The sequence below is a fragment of the Camarhynchus parvulus genome, chromosome 3, assembly GCF_901933205.1.
Source record: "Camarhynchus parvulus chromosome 3, STF_HiC, whole genome shotgun sequence".
Lineage (NCBI taxonomy): Eukaryota > Metazoa > Chordata > Aves > Passeriformes > Thraupidae > Camarhynchus > Camarhynchus parvulus.
In genome coordinates, this window is record NC_044573.1 from 21,654,941 (window position 1) to 21,672,176 (window position 17,236).

At 40.3% G+C, this 17,236-nt stretch overlaps 1 long non-coding RNA gene across 1 annotated transcript in view; it reads left to right on the forward strand.

Moving 5' to 3' along the window:
• Window positions 1-1,068: 1,068 nt before the first annotated feature.
• Window positions 1,069-17,236, forward strand: part of LOC115902763 — a 47,264-nt gene continuing 31,096 nt past the window's right edge. The window contains exons 1-2 of the long non-coding RNA XR_004060636.1: window positions 1,069-1,245; window positions 5,190-5,258. This is a non-coding gene — a long non-coding RNA (uncharacterized LOC115902763). The remainder of the gene's footprint in view (window positions 1,246-5,189; window positions 5,259-17,236) is intronic.

Here is a 17,236-nt window from a genome sequence, read left to right on the forward strand (position 1 = left end):
GGGAATTTTTTTTTCTCCTAAGATGGCTGAAACATCATTCTCAGAACACAAGAGTTTAAGCATTCTGACAGATTCCACTGTGCTATGCAATAAAAAGTAAGCTAAAGGCAACAGCTGAATTGAAAATCATAACCAAGTAATTTTAGTCAGGAAAAAATAAATCACCTAGGGCAACGGAATAAAAATCTCTTATTGATAAGCAACTGCATTTCCATTAATGTTCTATTTGAGAGGGAGACAAGACTTACATTTCTCTGGGAGCTCCATCTCTCTGAGCATTTCCCCTTCATCTGCTGACTTCTCATGCCTTTTCTGAGTTCCCTCCACTTATCCTAGAAACTGTTAATAAATTAAATCTCACATGTCCTAAAAGAAACCAACTGTTGTTACTAAATTAAGTGGGAATATAAGGTCATGCCATAGGTGACTAAGTACCCCCCAGATTTCCCTACGAGCCATGATCTAAATATGATGGTACAGCATCATCTCGACCTTATAATGAGTGAGGGGCTTTATTTCAGAGCACATCCCCGATCCGAGATAACCGACTATGGACAACACCTGTAGCTTGAAGCCCTCGGCTCCTGGCTGAGGAGGATAATAATAAAATTGTGTTTTATTAAGCAAAACAGTTCACGCCTAACACATCAGCAGAAAGCCTTCACTTGTAGTATTTGGTTCTCTCGCGTTTCGCGTGGGAACGTACAGGAAACACACTAAGGCGTTCTTTCTCTGTAAACCAGCATCTCTTTATTAGCGATGTGTGTTTGTGGCTCGCCCCACGGAGGCGGCCACACGCTGCCCGTGCGCTGCCGCTGCCCCGGGGCAGGACCCGGCGTTTCCCTTCTCGCCGCGCTCGGGGGAAGCTCAGCGGCGGGAGCGGTGATGGAGAGAACGGCTCCGGAGCACCCGCGGGAGCATCACGGCGGCTGAGAGCGGGGGCGGGCGGGCACACCCCGGGCGCCTTTCCCTGGTGCGGGACAGCGCGGGCGGTGCGGGGCGTGCGGGCCCCCCCGGCGCCGCAGCTGCGCCCGTCCGTCAGCGCCGCCCCCGGGCGGGGCCGCCCCGCGCTGCCCCTTTAAGGCAGCGCAGCCCCGCGCGCATTCCAGCGGCCGCGTCACCGTTCCGGGAAGCGGTGGCGTCACCGCGCCATCCCATCCCTCTCTCGCTCCCTCTCTCGCTCCGTGCCGCGCTCCGTGCCGTGGCGGGGCGGGCCCGGGAACAAAGGCGCGATATAAATAGAAGGTGAGCGAGCGCGGGCAGCGCCGTGCCCGCCGGCCGGGGCGGGGCCGCGCCCGTCGTGACGTCACGGCGCGGGCGCGCGCCTGCGCGGATATTTATAGGCGCCGCCGGTGGGGAAGCCGGGCGTGGTGACGTCATGCGGCGCCTCCGGGCGCGCGGCGTCACGTCACGTGCGGGGCTCGGCGGCCCCCTCAGGATGGCGGCGGTGAGGGCGGGAGCCGCAGCCCGAGCCCGGCCTCGGGGTGCGCCCGCATCGGGGCACGGCTGCGGGCAGCGCCCCGCGACTGATGGCCCTTGAAACAGCGAGGGCATTCTTTGCGTCGTGCCGGGGATTCGCCTTTCCTGGGCAGGAGCGAGGGGGACGCTGGCAGAGCTCCCTTCGCGGGGTGCTCAGTGAAAGGATAGCTCCGTGCGAGGGCGGACAGCACCCCCGGCTGCTCCTGTCCCTGCCCGGCTCTCCCTGTACACACAAGCAATGCCTTACCCCCGGGGATGGTTCCTGCGCCTGCTGGAACACGACATTCCCCACAATTAATTATTACATAAGTGCCGTGTCAAGGATGCCATTGATATGACGGTGGCTCTCTCAACTACGGCAATGACAGCAGCAGCTTCTCTCTAGAATGTTAAAAGGATGCTGGCTCATTTCTGTGCCACTGGCCCAGTCCGCCTCTCAAGAGCAGCCTGAGGATGTTCCATAGCCTTTGTGGTCATGGGCTCTGTCAGAGGCTGAAGGCTGGCATTGTTTACAGTTCCCTGCCGGAGCTGGCCTCATCTTTTTTCTAAAAGTCAGATAATGTGAAAGGGTACTGGGCCACATGTGTAAGCTCTTAATAGTAGTATTTGGTAAATGAGGCTTACATACTCTTTACTGTAACTTTTTGTATTTGACTACTGAGTATTAAAAAGCTGCTGGGTCCTCTTTGATCCCTTCTGAATGGGGATGGGGGGGGTCATGGTTTGTGGTTGGTTGGTTGGTTTGGTTGGCTTTTTTTGTGAAATTACTCATAAAAGTCAGTGACTGTCCGTCTGTCTGTCTCCCAAAGCTGTTGCTTTCTCTAGACAGACCAGACAGCAAATAGGTCTCTAATTTGAGATGACATCTTCCCAGACTGTTCATGTTCAAAGACAATGTGGTGGACCACGTGAAACAAGGAACTATATCATCAACAAGTAACTTCTGGTACTCCAGTTGCTGTGAGCATGTGAAAGATCTAGAAAAAGTTCACTGAGAGTTGCACAATAAGCACCAAATAAAACACCAAATAAAGAACTGAATAAAGGTCCTTGTAGAGGAGCTGTAAAGTTGATTGAAATTTCCAGAAGGCAGAACTGAGTGTGCCAAGTATCCCCATAGGGCCGATGTGTCTGCATCAGTGTGCTCTCACCCTTAAGTTTGTTGTTTTTTTTTATTTGAAAGATAAGTGTTGAACTAAATATAGACTGAACTAAATCTAAACCAGGGATATTTTCATTCAGGAGCTTAAACAAATAGTTAAGTTGGGATTATTCCCAATTGGTTTTGAGTAGGCTTAGCCAAAGTCTCAACTGGAAAATTGAAGGAAGTGGAGGTTCAGCCCTTTTTGTGTGCCAGTGCACTGTTCAAAGGTAGCAGTCCTTCTTTTTCAGCCTTTTTTTGTGATACAGTGGCATCCGTCTGTGAAGGTTGAGTGTGGCATTTGAAGGGCTTTCTTGTGCAGAGTAGTGATGTCTGGTGCAGTGCAAACCTGAGCAGAATTGTGCTGTCCCAGAGCATTCCAAGGGAGGATGGTGTGCTTATTAGAGAGTGCCTGTGTCTTTTATTAGATTGAGTCATACAGAGGAAGAGAGAAGTGGGCAAGCTTTCAGGAGCACAAACCTTTCTCCTTCAGCTGCCTTAAAGAAATTCTGGAAAACCGTATCAGTAAATTTGTCCTGTTCTTAAAATAGTGTTCTGCATCAAAACCCTGGATTACTCATTAGCTTCTAGAAAGGTAATAGCTGCTAGTTTTCCACTGAGGTGTTCCTGGTTACATGCTGCTAGGGACACACCTGTCAAACAGAACTGTGTTTGGAGCCATAAATGTGTAGTTGCACAGATAACTGCTTGAAGTGCAGCAGAGCAGCCCTGGATGTGCTGTCTGGAGATTACGCTGCATCTCCTCTGAGGAGGGAATTTGCAATGCTGACTTCAGTGTTTAGTCACCTGGATGACTGTATGCTGACAATAAAACAGGCTTCTGAATGAGCCACCAGAATAAAATTTCAAAGCTTACTGTAACCTGCAGAGAAAACCTGTACTGAGTGTACATCTCTGCAGTAGAGTACTAGCCTATGCTAGAACCTTCCTGCAAAATAGGTAAATAATCTTCTTAACCTAGGAAAAAAAAGTCCTGTGATTTGAAGTGAAGCTTTCCTGGAATTTTCCATGTGCCCTTCATGGCCTTGAGGTGGTGCCTCCTATCAGAAACAACCTTCCAGGAAGTCTGTGAGCACTGGGCAGTGTCAGTCTGTGAGTGAGGCTTGCATAATGAATGCCCTCGACTGCAGAGCTGTGGATTCTGCTCATTCTCATCCCAGAATGGGAGGTGTTTGCTCACTCTGCTGAGTGTCCTGATGGAAGTTACTGGGATGAACCCAAGCAGCTACCAGGCATGGGATGGCTCCCACAGGCTGAAGGACAGAAATGGCCTCTTAGCAGCTGCAGAATATTTTCACAAAGCAGTCCATGTCGACTAATAGAGCACCTCCAAAACATAAGCTCAGAGCTTAACTTTTTTAACCCAGGTGGACACTTAAAAACTGTGGTTTCAGCAGAAACATGAATTTGGCACCTAATTTTGTCTTCCTGTCAGCCCTTTGCTTTCTTACAGGTAATAATTAACAACTGTTCAAGTTCCATGATGGCCCCTCTTCACTTCTAAGTGTCAGTTACCCTTTTATCTGAAAACATCTAGCTTTTCAGCATAATCAGGGCTGAATTCTTATGAGGCTAATGAAGGTCCACATGCATTTAACAGATCTATTGATCTTATTTTTAAAAAGGCACCATCTTTTTCTGTTGCCTTCTCTGTCTGGAAACCATTTTTTAGGGCAGACTAGAAGAAGTTTCTGGTGGAAGCTTGATTCCCTGACTCAACAGGGCTCTTTGTTTTCAAGGAATAAAAATAAAGAGGATCTCTCTGGAGTTTCCTTTAATTATAAGCCTGAGGGCAGAGCTAAAGGAGGAGTGATTTCTGTTTCTCAGTATGATGTTTGTGATTTAGCTCTGCCTGGAGGAGTTGCTGTTTTGTTGCTGAATGATAATTGTACCTTTCCTGTGGCTGTAGAGGAGATTTGGCAGTGTTGCGCTCCTGGTTTGTGGGAGTTCTCAAAAAAATTAATTGGGAGTTTCTTCTGTGACTTGAACATGCTACTCTCGTTCACAATCCTGAGGATTTCCTTGTGGTATGATCCAGGGCTGAATGTCAAGTCAGTTCTTGCAGTCTGGCTTTTTCATTCTGGAGGAAACGTGATGCATTTGAAATGTATTTGAGATCCCATTTTCTCATTAGGAGCTTACGTTATGCAAAGTGGGGAATGGCAGTTACCCTTAGAGCTATTTATTACACTCTGCTCTGCAGCCAGTGAGAAATGGAGTCAAGAAGGGACATGACAGAAGTTTTTGTAGAAGAAGGGATAACCTGGATGTTGAAGGTATATGAGAACATTGATGTTTAAAAAAAGATTTTAAAAAGTGTGTGCAGTTCCGCTGTTACATATGAACAGCCCTTGGTCAGACATAGTCACTAAGTCAGTATCCTGTCACTTTCTTCATGGGAGTCTCCTCTGTTTCTAGCAGCACCAAAGTAAAGAATTCATGACTTTTTGAGAAATAAAGGAATTACTTTATCTCATTCCTTGGATAATAACTTCCTTTCTCTGAGGGAAGCAGAATTGTCAGTGATGATGATGACTCCTCTTTTCAGGTAGAAAAGAAGAGTAAAGATGTGAGCAAGAACTTTAGGATATGTGCAGTCTGCCATGGGGTGTTTTGGGTAAGTTGTTCAATGCTTTCTGACAAAGACAAGGAGGTGTATCGTGCCCACCAGGGCGACGTGGTGAGCATAATGTTAAGCTTGTTAATCATGTAAGTACATCAAAGGTGTCACCTGTTTCTTTTGACCACTCACTACTTTCTGCAGAACAACCACTGCAGCATCCTAATGAACTGAAACAAGGTAGCTTTTCACAGATTCTACTGTAGTCCAATAGTCTCACAAATGTATTTATTCTGTTTGCGGCATTTGTTACATGATTGAAAATTTGGATATCTTAGCAAAAAAGGTGCCTTTTTATTTCTCTCTTAAATCTTGGTAAGAGTTTAAAGCATTCAACTCTAAAGATTCTTCTGATGGTTTACTGTGAATTAATCCGTTTCATTCATATAATAAGGCCATCATAGCATTTTATGTAATATGAAACTATTTCAAAAGTCTGTTAATTTCTAATTGACATTTTGTCACTTAACTTAGCCTGTGCTCAAGGTCAGTGCAGGATTGTTACCTGGTAATGTTTGTCATGACAGGATGAATTACAGAATTTATGAACTTTTTGTTATTGCCACTGCTGCATACCAAATGTGCAACTTGAAAACTTACATTAAATATGGCTTTCAAAATTCAGAAATAGATTAAGCCCTCTGTTCTCCCTTCTAATCCTTCCTGTCCTCACCCACCTCACTCTCCACCCTTAGATCAAAGTTTCCAAGAGGGTAAAGTCAAAATGTTTCACGTCAATCTCCTTGATGCAGCTCAGGCTCTTTGAAACTTTTGTTCTCTTCTGTTTGTTCCAAAACTTCTTGTTGCTTCCTCTGTATCCACTGGGTCATTTTTTTTCTTTGCTCTGGAGTGTTGCTTGCCTTTATCTAGGACTGTCAGTGGACTGGAACTCTGGTGTTCAGCTGTTATTTAAAAAACGTGGATAACTTTATTAAGTTCACAAAGAAACATCTGTGGTATACTGTAAATCACAATGAGAAATACATTTTGCAAAGCAGGCACAGTTGTGTAAAGAAGTTTAAAACAAGCAAAAACCTCATTGTTTTCCCCAACAGCTCCTGTTTTTGTAACTGTTTAGGTTAGTAAATTCTTGGGAATTTGTCTTTTGCCTTGGAATGCCTAATCAAATGTGAGATGTTGAAGATGAACTCAGTAGATCATGACTACCATTTTGAAACTTCCATAAACAATGGGGCACTGTGCACTGTGGAACATTTCTCTAGTGAACACAGTGCTTAGCAGAAATCCTATATCTGTTGCTCATTCAGTTGAAAGCACAGCAGAGGCAAAACCAATGCATGAACACGTGTCATAGCAATAAATTTAAATGCTATCAGAAGTTGCCCTGTGAGAATTAAATCTTTAATTTTGTTGACTTTTCTGTATGTTTAGATCTTAAAATATTTTTTTAATTGAATGGTTCTGAGATGATATCTTCTTTCTGCCCTACATTTAGAAGCAGTGAAGGTAAGGTAAAGTTGTTTTGCAAGTGGGGCATGACCCTGTCCCTGTGGAGCTCAGTGACATTTCTTGCTAACTGAAGTGATGCACGACTGGGTGTGGAGGTTTTTGGGTGGCACAGTTTGCTCCTTCTTGGTTTCCTTTCTTCACACAGATTGATTGTTATGTCTGAGTTGTTGTAAAAACAGGGTGTTCTAAGGCTTTCTAATTAGCTTCTGTCTTATTTGGCATACTTTCTGGAACTGAGAGATTTCCTGCAAAAGCTTGATTCCTCCCCCATCCCAGTAACATCACTAAATTACTTTTGAAAAAGAATTTCAATGCTGCCACATGCCTAATTATAAGTTGATTTTTTAGGCTTTTAAATTGATTTGTCTTACAAAAGTGAAATTATTTTTAAGGATTGAGTTGCATACTGCGTGAATGTTACTCAAATCTGTACAAAAAACTTCCTTTGATTTAATTTTCATATAATCTATGTGCCTATTTTAGAAAGATGAATTAAAATAACTTGTCGTGGTCGCTTATGTCCTAAAGGTCCTTTGTAATCTGGAAAAAAACTGATTTTTTAAACTTTTCTAGTACGCTAAACAGATGACTTAAAACTAACTCTGATTTTAATTTAACTTCTCTGATTGTGATAGCTGTGGTTACAGTGTAGTACTCTTCCTACCTCCTGGGTAGTTATGCTGTCTTTACTGCAGTCTTTGTAAGGGCTTGAAAATGCAGATTAAGAAAGCCAGGTTTTATTCTTTTGCTTCTTGAGAAGTGCTGCAGAGTTTTGTTGTTTCATGATTGCTGTTGTGTTTAAATGCTAAATCATTTTGCACTGAGAAGAAACTGTTTTCAGCTGTTGAAAGTAAGAGTACATCTGTAATAAGGGTTATTATGATTAATTTTTATGCTTGTTGTTAGTTCTCTGAAAAACGTAATTTCAAATCTAAAAAGGCACAGGTTTGTTTACTTAATGATCCCTTAGCATATATCCTGTGTTGCTGAGATCAGTGATAACAGGATGAGGTAAGAATTGATTATTCAAGGTAAGATTTTGAAGTTCATTGAGAGTTTTAGCACTAGGGGATGATTTTCTCCACCAAATAAAGTAGAAATTATCACTTATTTCAGAATGAATTCGGGTGAGGCTGAATTTGCTGAAAAGGTCTGTTTTTACTTCACTTGGAATACGAGGATTATCTGTTGACATATATTTAAACCAAACTGGTGTGAATACAAACCAGATGTTCCTTTGGAACCTTTTTATAGTACATTTGAACCATAACATGAGGTGACACATTTTTTTAATCTGTATTCCTGATTGTGCATTGAGGAAATGTGTGTTCTAAGTGTTATTTTGCTATTTTGAAGTGGACAGGAATCTGCAATCTTGTACAACATTAAGTGCTGCAGTGAAAATCTAGATACAGAATAGAATGACCCTCTGTATAAAAGAAAATAAATTATGTTTGATTTAGATCTTTAACACAAATAAGGGCTCTTTTAAAATTATGTTCAGCAATCGTTTTGAAGGCTTGGTTAAATCTGGATTTCCATATCCATTCTCACTGAGCACACAAGAGGTTGTCAGCAAGTAGCTGGTGATGTCTAACAGTGATTCTAGGACTGAAAAAACACATTAGTGTTGTGGAAGTGTTCCATACTTAGTTGCATTGATTCAGGAGTACCTTCATGTTAGAAAACTTTCACTGTCCCATTAATTGCTCCCTGCAAACCCTCCAAGTGATGACCCATGTCCCCAGTCTTAGTCTCTTATCCCCTTGTGAACATTCTACACAAGGCCAGGGCAGAGGTAGGACATAATGGTATTGGAATGTGTTAAATGCCATAAGTGTAGATTTATATAATTTCTAATAACAGCAGCCAGGAATGTTACTTGGAGTTGTTTTTACTTTTTTATTTCACACACATACACACAGGCACAGACACACACACACACAATCAATGTTTCTCAAAGATGAGCTTGGCAGTTTCTGGTTAATTGCATTCTCTAGCATTTTGTAACTAATATTTTATTATGATGATATTCTTAATAAGACCTACAATTTGGACAGTTCATTCCTGTAAACTGTCCCTTTAATGTGTTGTATAATTAACTCTTGAATCATTCAGTTAACTCTTGAATCATTCAGTCACAGTTTTGGTGTTTATAGGATTGGGAAGATGACTCGTGTGGTGTTAGCCTGGTTTCGCTAAATACTTAGATTCATCAAAGAGCATTTCTCTCATAATTGAGGCAAATAAAAGGAGAGAAGTCACACAGAGGAAGAAATACTTTCTACCCCTTCTTCAGGTCTACTTTTGTTTTTATTCTATGAAACAATATACAGAGAACATGTTGAAAGCCACCTGTACCCTTTTTGGGTATCTTCAGATAGCTTTTCTCAAAAGCTTTGTGGTCTATGAAGAGCCCTTATTACATCTGACGCTGGAAATCCAATCAGTTCTTTTCTGAAGTGTGCTGTGGATGCCTATTCCATCTCATTGTGCACATGGAGAGATCCCAAAGTTATAAATAAGTTCATGGTAGCCATATGTCATGACAGTGTGTCTAGTTTGGGCCTTTGAGGCACAGTTGGAATATACAGAAAATATAAAAGCTCGTGTTGCATTGTATAAATGTAAACATTTTTGAAACTGGCAAGTGCTGGTTCTTTGCCTCCATCATTTTCTAAACATGTACAATAGTCTCACCCTATTCCATTTAGCTAAATTTGGTAAGAATATAAACTGACCATAAAAATGTAATTACAGCTTGAACTAGAGATAGAGTAGTTCAAACTGCAGTTGGCATTTAGGTGCTTGTATAGCTCTGTCAGTGCAGTTCAGCTGCACAGAGGGTGTGTTCATTTAGCAAAGGGCTCAGGCTGCTTCTTGTTTAGGTTTGTTCATGCATTTTTTTCCCTTTATTTGGTGGTGTTAACCCTTTGCAGAAAGGCAAGAGTGTGTTAAACATCATCAGTTTGTTGGGTGAATAGACCATAGGTGTTAGCAGATTCATTAACAGGTCTCTAACAGTGACAGGAGTTTCTAGCACTGTTTGCAAAGCCTGGCTCTATAAACTCTGACCTACATAAAGCTGAAACAGCTGCCAGATTTACTGGCAATTAACTCTATTTGTGAGTACTCCCAAGTCTGGGTATCTGGCAGTTCGCAGACAATGTGTCAGTTTGGGAACTTCAGTCGTACTCATTTAGCATGCACCCAAGTGTTTGATATCAATTGTTTTGGGGTTGGGTTGTTTTTGCTTTGTGGCTTGTTTGATCCAAGTGCTATTGAAAGCAGCACAAGTCTCTCCATTGACTTGGATTAGTTGGTCACTGTATGACATAACAAGCCTGTGTTGATTAATTCCCTGCTGTTCCTACTATGAGCCCACACATAATAATGGAGAACCATTAGTGGCCATTGTCACTGTTAGTCAGTTCCCAGTAATACCTCATTTTTATTTTCAGGCTGAACCTCCCAATCCTACACAGTGTTATAAATAAACCCTGTAAACAAGACCTCCTTGTCACATTATTAGAATAGTAGATGCAACGTTTGCTAAACTTAGAACTTTCTCAAAGTCATGGTCACAGGTTCATGTGACCTGTTACAAAAGTTGCTGATTTCATTGTTTGGTTTCTCAACACGACTTTCGACTTGCAGCCTGCCGAAGGTTGCTGCAGCCTATGAGCAGGAGGGCACAAAGGGCGGGGCCCTTACTTCGTAAAGGTTTGTAGCTGTGACCCCGTTTTTGCAGAAAGTAACACTCATTTAGCTTCTCCTGCTTCCTCCTGCTTATCAGGAAATACCCTACAGCCCTGCTGTGAGAGAGCACTGCCTGTTCAAAGAACACTTTCAAAACCTACTGGAAACAGTGAACTGTAGCAAAGCAAAGCAGTAACCTGTAGTGTTCCTTTCTTAGTTGTGGAATCTGGGGGAAGTACCCATGCTACAGTGTTACTTCTTATTTTAGGAGCAAAATATCTATCCCTTTTTGTATATAAATGTCATAGAACATTGGACAAAGTTGAAAACGTCTAACATGTATTTGCTGGACAGTATTGTCTTACTGAAGAGATAAAGTGTCAGCTTGTCATGTGTTTTTAGGTTACCTTACTAATACATTACCTAAATTATCTTAAAATTTATTAACAACATGCACAATATAGTCAAGAAGTCACTCCTTTTTGTAGTTCTGCAAACTAATTACTTGGTCACCCACTTGTATCATTGCAGAGCGCTGTCAATTTGAGGGTCGGTGCAGGTTTGGTAATGTTTGTACCTCCTCAATAGCCTGTGATTCTCAGGATAGATAAAGTATCTTTTGAAGGTCATATAAAGAAGAATTATGAACATGATCAGAGTACCATTTTTTTCCTTTTTAGAGTTTCTTGCTCTGTGAGGTGTCTTCTGCCTTTTCTTACATTTCACTATGTGCATCCCTCGGTAATTCCACATGATGGAATAGAAAACAGGTCAGAATAGTATACAGATAAAAGTCAGTAAAAGGAATTATTGTATCTCTTAGGGAAGATGAGTACTTTTTCTGTAGCAGAGTTACTTACTATCTCTTTGATTAATGTTGCTGTTGTCTTTAAGCCTAGGAAAAGAAATGTATTAAAGTAGATTGTAGAGTGCATTTTTGTTCTGCACAGTAGTGTCACTTCAATTCTTTATAAGAGGCAATTAGATAACAAAGCATGTCTTAAAATATTGTATTGATGTCTCTACTCACAGATTTAAGTTTCTAGAAGGAAAATTTTCTGATGGATCTTCTTTTACCTTAAGTATCAGTGTTTTTCTTGCTTAAAGTCTCATTTCCTACGCGAGGAAAAAAAGAAATGGCTAATAACCGTAATTGAGGGGAAAATGTTTTGGGTTTTTTGTTTGTTTTATTAACATGGAAGCATAATCCTGTACTGATTCTACATTTAGGAGTGGTTTTTTTTTCTCCTTTGTCCCCTGATATCTGCACGTGAGGCAAGAGAGCAAAAAGGTTTTGTCTTCCTCCCTACGCACTGTTCCTCCTTTTTTCATAGCCACTACAGCATCTCTGCATTCCTGGCCCCTGTACATGGCCTGAGCACAGGAGTCATTTGAGCAGTCAGGATGCTTTTATGTGCAGACAGCCTGGAATGGCTTTATGGCCAGCTCTCCTGGAATAATTTATAAGGACTGCATCAGGAGCAACACTGGGGAATTTGGAGGGCTGCCCTGAGTTGTGCCGATGGTTGTACATGGCCCTGACCCTCACTGAGGGAGGCACAGGCCCCTTCCCTTACATTGTTCTACCACTGCTGGCATGGAAGAGCAGTGGATCTGAGTTGGTGTGGGCAGTCTGTAGGTGTTGAGAGAAATCACACAGTAAGGAAAACCACTGTGACTCCAGAGCATGGTACTGTGTTTTTTTCCTCCTGTTAGCCCAAAGAGTCACCACAATGCAAAGTGGTGGTGAGATAATGTGTCTGTACAAGAAATCCACTCATTTTTGTGTGGCAGGGTGGACTTGGGTGCACATTTCCTGGTTCTTTTTATTACAGTGGATTTTGCTGCTGTCTTAGTTATTATTAGTGGATTCTTAGAATTATTAGAGGATTGTTTATTCTGGAGAGGTGCTAGGAATTGTGAATATCTGTGAAACTCTAATAGCATATGAGTGTTGTAAGCAGAAATTTGTGGTGTGAGCAACTGACAAGCTGTGTGAATTGACCTTTACCTGTCCTTTAATGTTCCAGTGCCATATCAAGCTATGCTCTTGGCATTTTTTTATGCATAGATAGTACTTAAATGAATGTCAATATTTAACTTGCAACTTGAGCTAAGATTACAACAAAATCAAATCTAATACTGAATTTCAAAGGAGCCTGAAGGAAATTGTGTATCTTGGATCATATGATAATGGTTGATTGGAAATTCCAGTCTCATCCATGTATGGGCCTTTTGAAGAATGAGTGTATTAATTCCTTAATAAAGGCAAAACCTAGGGAAGTGAGGGCTCTGATCATCCAAGCATGTTGAAGACTAAAAGGAAGTGTAGTTGTACCTTTGATTTGTTAATCTTGTGTAAGGATTCAAATTGTATTTTTGTTGTAAAGTACTGTTGTTGTAAAGCTTTCAATTCCATTGAGCTTCCAACTGCCCAAAATAGACCATTTTGCCAGTCACCTCTGAGCTCTGTGCTGCCCCACCTAGATCTCTGCAAGTATCCCAGGAAATTATTCCAAAGCTAGAACAGGCATGTCTAGATTATATTGCAGCCAGTGTTATGACTGCATTTATAATTACTGTGAGTTAATATAATTCTTTCCTTTATGAGGACAGCTCTTGGAGAAACTTCTGCTTCTCTTTGATTTTATTGTTTCTGTTGGTGTAGGATAAAAGCCACTCAGGCTAAAGGAGTATAAAAGCTTTTTTCTTATTAAAAAAATGGTATGCCAGTATGAACACATCTTGCATGAAACCAGAAAGTAAGTCAGTTGCAATCTATGCTTTTAAAATTCTAAACGATGATGTACACGAGAGGTTGTAAAGTAACTTTAGAAGGACCTTATGATGCATGCATCTTGTGTAATTCTGGACATTCTAATTACAGAATTAGTTTTGCACATACCCAGATTTAGTCATGTGTGGATCAACCAGAGATAGCTCTGTAGACGGTTTTTGGTAGGAAAGTGACATACTAAGCAGTACAGGATGTAAAATAGAAATGGGCCATATTGAATTAATCTTTAGTGTTTGACTTAAATTCATAAGGGATTTAGTTATACTCTTAAATTCACTCATTCTCAACAGGTAAGAATTTGAACATCACTATTTATAGTAGAAAAAAGAGGCTTGTTAGAATTCTAAGTGACCTGAAGTTTTCTAGTCTAGGTATCATTTAATCTAAATATACCAATCAATGGCTCAAAAAAAAAGTCAAATGCACACAGCAGTTTGGCTTCATGAGCATGCTCTTCTGGGAGCTGATGGAGTGCAGAGTTTCCCACGTGAAGATGGTCTCTCTCTTCCCTTCATTGCTGAGTATCTATATCCATGGCCATCCTCAAGAATCTTATTGTACCTCTTGGCTCCATGCACTGGGAGGTCCTGTTGGCATGAGTATACTATGCCCCGGGAAAATGGGATTTATGGATTCTTTTTGTTCCTTGTGCTGGATGTACAGTGCCACTTCTTTTATTGCTCTGAATGCTGAACAGACATTTTCTTCTAATATTAATCCTGCCCAGATAAATCTTCCTTCTAGAGTTCTGCACTTCTCCTTTTAGTTACTGTTCAAATGGCCATCTTTTTTAGCTGACAATGTTAATTTTTCACATGAAAACAGGCAGTTCTGTTCCACTGATGATACCAGTTCAGGATTTAAATATTTTTCTTAACACAATTGCATTGTACATTATTCATAATTATAAATTATAGCTACTGAGTCAAATACATTTCAAAATATATACAGAACTGCTCAGGGAGGGTAACCATCCAGTAATGCACCTTGTGTGCCTATGCTAATCTAAAATCTTATCTCTTCTGCCAGGTTTTTCACAAACTAATGTCAAAATCACTGTATTTTGCTTGACAAGTTATTTGGTTTTTTAAAAAACCACTATATTGATATCCATTCTTTACCAAGCTGGTGCTCTAGCTGAGCACCAATCATACAGTTTAGTAATAACTAATTTATTTTATGCATATGTATGAATACATACAAAAATATCATTTTTGTCTATAACTTACTGCTATTCCAATAGATTTGATATTTCCTATTGGTTATAAATTAGATTTACTTTCCAGTTTAATATTTTCTAATCAAAAATTCTATCATAAAGAAAAAGAATACAGGGAAGTTATTAAAAACTACCTGGCACAGATAATGGATTTATTTCCTTGTAGTGGGTGTTGCCCCATATTGTGAGGTGCAAATGAAACATTTTTTATAGATGATTGATTTATGGAATGACAGAGCATATTGCAAAAACAACAGCCACTTACAGTAAATATTTAGTTTTCGGTCTTGTGTTCTAGTAAGGCTTTTTGGAAAGAGAGCCAGTATTGGGATTTTGTGTGACTCACTGTGGTAGGTAATTCTTAATCTCTGAAGAATATACATTCTACAGTCCTTGGAAAGTACACTGGTGATTGTATAGGAATTGCTTAATGCGTTCCCCAACTCTTGATTAGTAAATAATGGTCTACCTGAGTGAATGTTGCTTATGGAGAAATTCCATCCTAGGTATGGTGTACCACAGACTGAAATGTAAATGAGAGCATGTTTTGTTTTTCTCAAATCTGTGATCTGGAATGACAGCATGGAATGGAGTTATGCTGTGCCAGAAGCTCTTGGTAAAATCCAAAACCCCCACAAAATACATTTACTTTAATGATCTGTATGATTTGCTCACTATATGTGAGCAGTGCTCATCCATGCTTGCAGATCTTGTAAGAGGATGTCACTGTAATTGCTGATGTGGATGTCTGGGAAATGTGTGCTAACTAACATGCACAAACATGCAGACTGTGTATTTCTGATCTTGAAATAGTACAGTTAATGAAATTGCACGATTTTGTGGCAAGACTAGCATCAATGTAATTATTCAGATTCAGGGTTGTGAATTATTTTGGTGGGTTTTGGCATTAAAGTTGAAGTTTCACAAAGCAGAAAGTCTGCTTTTGGAATGAGATATATGTAAACTTGTTCACAGTAATTTCTCTCACTATCAGTCATCCTCAGAGCATGTGTTCTAAGCTAAACAGTCCAGATTCCAAAGGAATGCTGATTTCTAAAGTCAAAATATCTGCTTTGTCATCCTTTAGTACTCTGTTCAATCATACAGTTTAGTAATGTATGCCTGTGGAAAAATGTTCTGTCTATGAATGGATCAGGTCCTGTTACCCTCGGTTACTCTGGCAGCAGCACGGTACTTCACCATATAAGATGCAATGTGGGAATTTTAAATCAGGCCTTGCTCTGTTAATATCATATAAAGATGCTACTGCTCTTGACAGAACTGTTTTCAGGTTTTCATAGGTGAATGTACTAAATAGGTTTTTAGGTTTTTATACCCTGCTTTACCTAATTGCATAACACATTAAATATATTTTTGCCTTCTCTGGGTCATTCCTCCTCCTCTAATCCTGTATGTCTGAAAGTTGGCTGTAGAAACCTCTGCTAAACTTCTCCTAGAGTGACTTTCTTCATGGAAGTCACATCTCATATTTAGTTGTTTACTTCATCAGGCTTACTTGCTTAAATGCCCTGCTCTGTCAGTCCTTAACAATTTAATCCTTTACAACACTTAAGTATTGCATCACCCATATAAGATTTAAAAGCCAGTGGCCAGGCTGGATAAGTCTGGGAACCCAGTTTCTGTATTGATCTGATGAGAACTGTGAATTAATGGAAGTTCTCTCAGACAAGCTAATTTTTCCTCCTTGTTTCTTTTCTGGTTTGAGCCTTTGAGAGTTTGGAATTTTCTGAAAAGAATTGGAAATGGGTTGTTCTCTATTAAACATGAAGGAGGCAGACCAAATTCTGTAAATAAGAGTTCTGAACAGAATCAAATACAAAAATTTTATTGGACTACTTTTTGATGTTTTGTGTTACATTTGTGAGATTAAATTCACTCTATCAAATGAGAAATAAATTACAGTCTCCTTCATGTGATAATCTGTAACCCATATATAAGCATAGATCATGTCCTTCTCTGAGCTCAAACCCAGTGGGTTTTTGTCACACTTTTTGTTTCCCGCCCTGATTATGTATTGAGAAGGATATCATTACACAGGCTTTCCAAAGGATTTCCTTTCTGCAGTAAACTTGCTGCCAGGCTTCTGACAAAATTCAGTAAACGTATTCAGCTATATTTATTAACTCAACAGAATGATATCAGTGACACTCTCTGAGCAAAGTAAGGTCTAACATTCAAGACAGGAGCATTTCTGACTGCAGTGTCTTAATATTTTAATGAAGCCACACTGTTTATTCCAAAACTCCAAGGAATATCCTCAGTATAATTTTGAATTTTTCAACTGAGTGTCTTTATATATGACAGATCTAGTCTCTGTTAAGTTTATTTAATTTTATGTACTTTAGCTCCTCAGAGCATTTGAGGATGGTCAAGCAAAGAAAGTTAGAAGCCACCATGTAAAACAGAAAGACAGGGACTTGTGATCTGGGGATAACGAATAATGAAAGACAAGAGAAGTAACAATTGGAGAAATGGATGAAATTAGGATTGGTGAAATGAGGATTCTGGTAGGATTTTTTGGATGTCAGAAAACGTGATATTTGAAATGTAAAATGTTTCTTAGTATGAAAGGAATTCTTGTCATCTTGTTGTGAAGCAGATGAGCTGCTTCATTCAATTTTGTTTTCCAGCCAAACAAGCAAGAGCCTGAGAGCAGTTATTTCATTTACAAAAGTGCAGCTATTATGTCTTTATTTTCAAGGCCTCCTTGTGCAGGAAGCTTCTGGGTTTAAAGATCAACGTTCACTAAGCAACATTCAATAAAAACTT